Here is a 7,918-nt window from a genome sequence, read left to right as displayed (position 1 = left end):
GGCAAAAGGAGGTGGTGTACTGTATTGGAGGAAAGCCTCAAATTTGACTGCTGTGTGGAAGGGGGTGTGTATTCTCTGGTTCTATCCTTCTGAACATTGATCAGGCATCTCCTCTTACCCCCATGGATCATTCTGTGATCCCTTTGGGATAGGTGCACCATAGTTTGGAGGCCATCAATCTATAATGTGGAAAACTTATATGTCCTCTCATCTGTTCTCTTGAGGAATTATAGTTGTTATAAAAATAACAGACATATACACAAACCAATTCGAGAAACACCCATAAGATACAAATAAATATATGCCTTGTGCAAAATAGGAGCTATGCAAAAGCTAGTGATTTTTATTATTATGCTTAGGATGATGATTAGTATTATTATGGAACAGAATGTATATACCAAAGTTCAAAGTAATTCAAAGTATGGGAAGAAAATTGTGCATTTGCATTCTGTCAGACTGGATCTGGATTTGCATTGTCCAAATAAAGTATTCTAGGTCAAGGGAATGGCGAGAGTAATGGCAAATCAGAAAGGAGCCCTCCATCTATATTTTTCCTTCCTTTCTTTTCACAGTCCTCCTGTCCTTCCAGTCTGTTTCCTTCAACTAGTTACTGCATAAGACTGAAGACAAGCAGGGTTCATAATCCAGATTGAAACTTCCCCAGTTGTGAATTTCCTTAATTCGTTTTCATACTGGTAGGAGTGGAAGTGTTATGTGATTGATTTATCAGTAAACAAGATATATAAGGTCCCAGAGGCAGAATCTGGTGTGTAAGATAGAAGCAGAAGATTACCCCCCCTCCACAAAAAAAGGAATGGGTTCCACTTAAAAACAGTGAAAAGGAACAAGTCAAAAGACATTGTCTGGTCTACAGTTTGCAGAAATCTATTCAACATTTTCATAACAAAGATAATCATAGACATTGAAATAAATGCTTTATTTGCCACATATCCTTTCATTTATTTTTCGTTTATTTTGATTTCATTTTTTCCAGTTACGTGCAAATATAATTTTCAGCATTCATCCTTTTGCAAGTTTTTGATTTCCACATTTTTCTGCTTACATTCCCCTCCCCATGGCAGCAAACAGTCTGGTAAAATTTATAGACATACAATTGTCTTCAACATATTTTCGTATTAGTTATGTTGTAAAAGAGCAATTAGAGCTAAGGAAGAAAAAAAACAAGAGAAAGAAAGGAAAAAAAAAACATAAAAGAAAACGTAAAAGAAATTTTACAAAGAGATCATAGCATGCTTTGCTCTGCATTCAAACTCCATAGTTTTTAATTCTTTTTTTAGGTTTTTGCAAGGCAAGTGGGGTTAAGTGGCTTGCCCAAGGCCATACAGCTAGGTAATTGTTAAGTGTCTGAGACCAGATTTGAACCCAGGTACTCCTGACTGCAAGGCCGGTGCTTTATCCACTGCGCCACCTAGCCGCCCCCTAAACTCCATAGTTTTTGTTTGTTTGTTTTTTGTTGTTTTGTTTTTCTAGATGTAGATGTCATTTTCCATAACAAGTTCCTTGGGTTTGGCTTTTATAACTGAACTATCGAGAGGAGCTACATCCTTCCTAGTTGATCATCTCACACTGTTGCTGTTAATGGAAAAAGTATTCTCCTGCTTCTACTTATTGCACTCCTCATCAGTTCATGCAAGTCTTTCCAGGTTTTTCTGAAGTCAGGCCTTTCATGACTTTTTTAAAAGCTCACCTTCTGTTTTTTTTAAAAGGTACAGTTGTCTTTACATTTAAAAACAAAGACAAACACTTTAAAAATTAATTCAACATTCCTAAATCTATTTTAACTAATTTTTAGAATACTTCATATAGAAGCCAGAATGCAGGGTGAAGATGGAGAAAGACAGGAGAAGGGAATCATGAAAAAAAACTTTAGATAATTACTTGTCTGTAGTAAGTAAAACAACAGGAATCCTGTTAGATATAAGAAATTAGTAACAACTTTGCTCATAACTGATAATTTTCTCTCATATTTGTTTTAATAACTTGCATATAAATGCTCTCTGAGTGATCTCTTCACTGGCCTACCTGGAGGAGGCTTCGGGGAGTGTCTTGTCTCATTCCAGTCATCTTGACCATGAGCTTCATAAGAATTTTGTCCATGTCCTCTCCACGTCCATAGTCATAATAGTCTAAGTCCCCTTGGCCCTGGCTGTAATAGCCCTCGTCTCCTTTGTAAATTTGCTCAGTGTAGTTATCATCATACCCATAGTCTCCTTAAATCTCTGTTGCTGGGGGTGGAGGCAGTGGTATTCTCTGGATGCCTATAGCTTGGGCACTTGGAATAGTGTCTCTCTGGACTGCTGGAAGGGAAGGAACTACACAGGCCACATCAGTGTCACTAGTGATGGCCCCTCTCCCTGGAGCACTGTGGATGAAGGCTCCCCGAGGGAAACCCAACATCACAGCCCCATCCCAGTTGCCCACTCTGGACACACTCCAGCTTTTCAATGTCCCTCTTAAAATGTGTCATCTGGAAACAGGGGAAGGTGGAGGAGCTGTTCTCCTTCCCCTTACTGAGATCCCACACCCACAATTAGGTTCATGCATACCATTCAGATAAGATAATTCAGGAAACTGTTCCTGGTAGATATCATCCATCCTATTGGGCACAAGAAAATTCTTGACCTCTTCCATAGCATGAGCCATGAGGGCACAAGTCTCACAGGGCTACCCAAAGACTTCAATGAACACTCGCAGATCCATATTTAAGTGGGCATAGTCAGGATCTTCTCCTTTGCTTTGTCTCTCATGAAACCTTTTTTTCCATTTTTGATATTTTGGCCCCAGTTTCCTCTTGCAGTCTTTGGATCTTCCAATCTGGTATCTTCATAAAACAAGGGATGATATATATTTTCTCTGGTACTAAGATTGCCCATGATTATTATAGTGTCATTTGGTTTTATTGTTCATTTACATTTTGTCATTGTGTATATTAAAGCATTAACTCAGTTAGCTAGTATAATGAATCAAGAGCTGGATGTCGAATCAGCGAGACTTGAATTCAAGTCCATGCTTAGACATTTAGCAAATTACTTTACCAGTTTCTTCTGCCAGAAAATGGTATTATAATAACACCGAGTACCCAAGGTTGTTGTATCAAAGAAGATACCATATGTAAAATTCTTTGCTCACCTATATAAATATTATTTGTTATTATTGCAACTTGTTCCAAAGCCTTTTTGCCTGGGACTCTTGCTGTAGATGAATTATTCAATATTCCATGATTGGTGGCATGGCCAAAGTTGAAGAGAAAAGAGGCATCCTGGTATTTTGGCTTCCAGCTTCAAGATAGAAGACTCACAGTTCCATCTTCTAGTCCCTGAAGGAAGAGAAAGACAGGAAAGAAAGTCAGCATGTGGAGGAGCTTCATCTCTCTCTGCCCCCACCCCGATTCTTTCTCTTCTCCCTCATAATGGAAGAATGTATTTACTCTCTGTATTTCTGGGTTCACATTCCCAGATTCATGCTTTCTCTGTTTTATATTTGCTCTCAGCTTGGGTAAACAAGTTTATTTGCTATATTCTCTGTGTTCATTATGGAACTAGCATTTGATGACAAAGACAATAAACCTTGAATATAAATCTTGAGGCACTCCCTTTCCAGTATGGGAATTCAGCTTGAACAAACAAATATTTACCATAGATTAGCAATGTTTAGTGGGGCTTAGATATAATGTTGGTCTGATAGTCCCCTCCCCTACACTTCTCCAAAGTAAACAGAATGGTCAACCTTTGACTTCACCTTCTTGTACCCCTCCAAACAGGAATTTAATCATCCTTTGGAAAGGGTGAGGCTATGGAGGAGACTCTAGGGGTATCTTTTATTTCCTCCTATGCAGACTGCTTCTAGACAGACCCATGTGGAAACATAACATATTTGGGCAGCACACAATCCACGGTCGTTCTACATTGCTATTTTTTCATGGTTCTGCTTTCTGATTTTTCTATTTATTGTTTCTTTTTTAATCATTATTTTTTGACTAGGCCTGTGATTTCATCAGCATAAAGAACTCCTTGTGCAAAACTTTCTCTATTAAATACAAATTGGTGTCTTTCTAAAAGTTAGGGTTTTAACAGATGAGGGAAGCAAAGCAATCCATAGTCATATGAAAAATTGTTACAAATCATTACTTATCAGATAAATGCAAATTAAAGCATCTCTGAGATACTACTTCACACCTCTCAGACTGGCCAATATGACCAGAAAGGACAAAGATCAATGTTGGAAGGGATGTGGGAAATCTGGGACACTAATACATTGCTGGTGGAGCTATGAATTCATCCAAATTTTCTGGAGATTAATTTGGAATTATGCCCAAAGGGCAACAAAAATGTGCATACCCTTTGATCCAACAATACCACTACTGGGTCTATACCCTGAAGAGATGAGGAAAAAGGGTAAAAACATTACATGCACAAAAATATTTGCAGCAGCCCTGTTTGTGGTGGCAAAAAATGGAAATTAAGTCAATGTCCTTCAGTTGGGGAATGGCTTAACAACATGTATGTCATGGGACACTATTGTTCTATTAGAAACCAGGAGGGATGGGAATTCAGGTAAGCCTGGAAGGATTAGCATGAACTGATGCTGAGCAAGATGAGCAGAACCAGAAAAACATTGTACATCCTAACAGGAACATGGGGGTGATGCCCAACCTTGGTGGACTTGCTCATTCCATCAGTGCAACAAGCAGGAACAATTTGGGGCTGTCTGCAATGGAGAGTACCATCTTTATGCAGAGAAAGAACTGTGGAGTTTAAACAAAGACCAAAGCCTATTATCTTCAAATTAGAAAAAGAAACCATTATCTTATTATGTAATTTTACTATCTCATACCTTATTTTTCTTCCTTAAGGATATGATTTCTCTCTCATCACATTCAACTGAGATCATTGTATAACATGGAACCAATGTAAAGAATGCCTTCTGTGGTGGGTGGGGGAGGGAAACAAGAATGGGGGAAAATTGTAAAACTCAAAATAAATAAAATCTTTCTTAAGAAAAAAAAAGTTAGGATTTTAGAAGCTTGTCTAGAATACTGAGGACTTTCCCAGGGTCACACAGCTAGGACATGACTCAGACAGAATTTAAACCCAGGTCTTCCTGAATCTAAATACATCTCTTTATCTACTCTACCAGTCTGCCTTTCTTTGTTTCATTCACTATAATTTCATATATCACACTGTGTGTGTGTGTGTGTGTGTGTGTGTGTGTGTGTCCAGCTTTTCCACAGTTGATGTAGTCTTACTTATTCTAGTTCTTGGCTTCCACAAAAAAAGTGCTACTATGAATATGGATGAAACCTCAAATTCGGTCTTTGACCTCCTTATATTTCTTGGTCAAAAGGAATAAAATGTTTAGTCATATTCTTTGGTAAACTTATTAATTATTTTTTCAGAATGGCTGGTCTGTTTGCCTGCTCTTCCAGGAATATATTAGTGCCTTAACCACTCCACCAATTATTATTTCCTTTTGGTTTCCTTTTTCCAGCCTGAATTGCTTTAGTTTACTTTGCTTTTATTTTTTATTTAGTTGGATTTCATTTGAGTTATTTCATTGTGTATCTGTTAAACATTGCCTCTTGGTCTTACATATTTCTGTTAATTCTCTCTTATACTCTTGTTATAATATATGTGTGTGTCTGTGAATTTACATATCTTGAAATAAAAAAAAATCTTAATTAGAGATTTATAATGTATCAGTTTTCACTCCGAATCAGCAGTTTCCTTTCATATCATAGTTGTATCATTTTAGTTCACCAAAATAAATTTTAAATCTCATGTCATTAAAATTGTTCATTTTCTCATCTTTGATTAAGATTTCTCCACTTAACCATAGTTTGGAAAGGTATATATTTTTCCTATTTTGTCCATTTAAAAAAAATGTGACCTTTTATATTTTATTATGGCTTATGGTATAAAAGGCTAGTTTAAAACCTCTTATTTGATAAAATGCTTTTCCACTTTCCTTGCAATTCTTATCAGATAAAGAATTTTCCAGGTCACCTACATGCATTTTCCATGAACATCCATCATTAAACATTCATTTCTTTGATCTATTGTGGCTCAAATTTAAAAAAAAATACCTTTGCTCATATTTATTTCAAGGAAATCTGATTTTAATCTCTTTTCACTAATGCAGATCCTCACCTTTCATTGTTGATAAGATCTTCACAAGTATCTATGGTTGAAAAATTCATTCGTTGGTCACCATTTTGGTGAGGAGACTCTCTGTGCTTAGCTATGCTGATCCTCAATTATCAGACTTGCAATAATTTTTTGCTATGATTTATATTTTACCAGCACTGTCTTCAAGAACCTGGTGTTGCCTCCATCCCTTGGTGATGTATTGGATAGGGGTTTTCATGGATACTTAGTATTTATACCTTCATATAATTTCAAATGCCAATTTTTGGACAAAGATATCACAAGAACTCTTAACAACTTCAGAGAAACTTCTTTAATTTAGCCTTCTGCTTTTGCTTAGTTTGCCAAATCCAGGAATATAGCTAATATAATTTATGGGAGAGAATTATGTTCTTATAAACACAGCCTATACACATATGTAATTCAGTGAATAAATTGAGTACATTCTGCCTAGTTAGATGCACGTGCAAAGCTGCATCTTGAGGGTGGATTACCTCATTCCTGGCAAGGATTTGGAACTTTATAGTTTTTGCTCTAGTGCCTACTGCTAACTTATACCAGCCCTGCTACCTGAGCAAAGAAGTGCATGGTTAATTGAAATCCACTGAGAATTAAATTCTCTTTTTGAAACTAGATAGCAAACCTTTAGCAGAATTGTTTAGAAAATGTCCATATTGAATTATTTGTCTCTTAGCTCATTTCTCTGCTCCCACTAATAGGAAGGAAATAAACTGAGGGGTAGATTTTAGTGGCGAAAAAAGAGGAGAAACAAAAACAATGGATAATACACAAGTTGGTTGATCAACTCCTGAGTGATTAAAAGATGGCCATAGTTGAATGCAATGGGGGTGGAGAGGTCGGGGGAAGGAAAGAGAAGTCAACTTTTCTTACTGAGGATTGGCATGCGAAATGAACATTGCTAGTGATCAAATAATACTGTTTCCTATTCAGAGCATTTGTGTATTTCTTCAGTTATGAAAAGTCTGCCATAATCATATGAGCCTAACCTAATTAATCAGGATCTGGGTTCCATGAGCGATGGTTATCAACAGTCTCTTGTCTCTTCTTGTCTCATCTCGGTAATCTTTTCCCCCCAATAGTACAAGTTATGATGTCTTTGAAAATAACATGAAAACCTATACCCAAAGTGTCATAATCATCTTGACAGACCAGAAAGAATGTTCAAGGGTCAAGGGGATGGTTTGTATTTACTGCCTTAGCACTGACATTCTTGTACCATATCTCATTAATCAAATTTTCTGATACTCCCTTTTTTAGAGAGGAATATCCCTCCCCCAAAAGCAGTCTTGATTGTGTGGATGTGGAGAGACTCAAATGAGTGCTACTAGTTCTTGGCGATTTCCAGGAAGATACATTTGTGCTTCTTATTGGACTTGAAGAGACACAGAGAGAAACTCATTGTCATCTTAGACTGGCAAAGTTTTCTGTTGGGAATGCCTGAAGCTGCCTATTCTCTTCTGGAACAAAAGCATTTCAGGTAATGATAATAAGGAGAAATCCCCTACAATGGCATTTTAACACTATATTTCACACTTTGAGACCATACTAAATTTAGGTTCTCAGAGAAAAGGTCTTGTGGGTTTTTTTTCCCACATCCAACTTATAATACAATTTTCATTAGTCTTTATATTAGTATGATGGTTTTTATACAAATGAAAAGGGATCATAGCTGAGACCTTCTACAAATAAATCAACCTTGTTAGAAACAAAGAGATCAATGCCATGGCCACCTG

General features: G+C 36.8%; 1 pseudogene; it reads right to left on the bottom strand.

Annotated features, from left to right (window-relative positions):
- Positions 1-1,993: 1,993 nt before the first annotated feature.
- LOC141498683 (KH domain-containing, RNA-binding, signal transduction-associated protein 1 pseudogene) lies at positions 1,994-6,217 on the bottom strand (annotated as a pseudogene).
- Positions 6,218-7,918: the final 1,701 nt, after the last annotated feature.

This window comes from Macrotis lagotis, chromosome X (assembly GCF_037893015.1).
Source record: "Macrotis lagotis isolate mMagLag1 chromosome X, bilby.v1.9.chrom.fasta, whole genome shotgun sequence".
Lineage (NCBI taxonomy): Eukaryota > Metazoa > Chordata > Mammalia > Peramelemorphia > Peramelidae > Macrotis > Macrotis lagotis.
The sequence above is the reverse complement of the archived record's forward strand: the minus strand, read 5'-3'. Positions and strand labels throughout refer to the sequence as shown.